Source organism: Pygoscelis adeliae, unplaced genomic scaffold (assembly GCF_000699105.1).
Source record: "Pygoscelis adeliae isolate BGI_AS28 unplaced genomic scaffold, ASM69910v1 Scaffold10, whole genome shotgun sequence".
NCBI classification, from domain to species: domain Eukaryota; kingdom Metazoa; phylum Chordata; class Aves; order Sphenisciformes; family Spheniscidae; genus Pygoscelis; species Pygoscelis adeliae.
In genome coordinates this window covers 3,619,687-3,620,853 of record NW_008824053.1, presented here as the reverse complement: position 1 = coordinate 3,620,853, position 1,167 = coordinate 3,619,687, and the positions used below count along the sequence as shown (strand labels likewise).

Here is a 1,167-nt window from a genome sequence, read left to right as displayed (position 1 = left end):
ACAGGCCAGGATGCTGTTGGCCTTCTTGGCCACCTGGGCACACTGCCGGCTCATGTTCAGCCGGCTGTCGACCAACACCCCCAGGTCCTTTTCCGCCAGGCAGCTTTCCAGCCACTCTTCCCCAAGCCTGTAGCGCTGCATGGGGTTGTTGTGGCCGAAGTGCAGGACCCGGCACTTGGCCTTGTTGAACCTCATACAGTTGGCCTCGGCAACTTAATGCGAGTCACCCCTCCCGCTGGAGTTACCGGGCCAAACTGAGCCTTGATACAAGCCGACAGAGCTCAATTGACTCTGGTGAAATTGCCGTTCGGAAGGCGCAGGCTGCATTTGACCCTTTTCCAGGAGACTGTGTTAGCTCCAAATGGCGATGCAATACGTAGCTCCAGGGTAGTTTCATGTAGTCACAGGCAGTTTGACTTCTTCCGAAGTGTTCATCCCCGCTCTGGGTTTCCGTTTGTTCTGACTGCATAAATGCCTCGCCTGCTACTCTTTTTGTCGTTCTGTGCAGATATTTTCAGTTAACTGTAAATGCTTTAACAGCACTGTTAAGAATTTAGAGATGTGTAAACAAACTTTCTTGAAATTTATACTACCCTGAAATGTGAATGTGGAGGAAATGAGGAAAAATCTCTACTTTTCATGATTTATACTGCTTTTTTTAAACTTGCGATATTGTAAAATGAAATTAAATTGGTTTCACGCACTGGAGCGGTGTTATCCTGTCATTGTGAGGGAAGATTTAAATCTCACAATACATTGTTGAGTTTTTTGACAATGAAGAGAGTAGTATCCTGAAAACCTTTTTCCTCTAAGTATTTTATGAGCTCTCTCACCCTCATTGTTCTGTTCCTCTGCATCCAGTGATGAGATTTTCTGATCTGTGAAAAACTCTGGCATTTTAAGGCATTTCTTCGTTTTGTGTTAGAGGAATATGGTGACGATCTCAATTTGTTGGCAAATTAGCCCTTGAGGAAGGTGGCCTGAGAGTGAGTCGGGGAGCCTGGCAGGAGAGGGACCGGGGACCCTGGAGCACTGGCCGCAGCTGCCCGGGACCGTCGGGCTTGGGCGGCTGGGAACAGAGGCTTTGGGCTTCTCCAAAACCTAGGTAGCAGGTTTCTGTCGATGGTCTCTAGAACGTATCCCTGGCTGTTTCAGTTGCTGATAGAA

At 48.0% G+C, this 1,167-nt stretch overlaps 1 protein-coding gene across 1 annotated transcript in view; it reads left to right on the top strand.

Annotated features, from left to right (window-relative positions):
• Positions 1 to 1,167, top strand: part of SLC44A3 (solute carrier family 44, member 3) — a 43,159-nt gene that overhangs the window by 18,946 nt on the left and 23,046 nt on the right. The gene's annotated exons all lie outside the window — the stretch shown is intronic.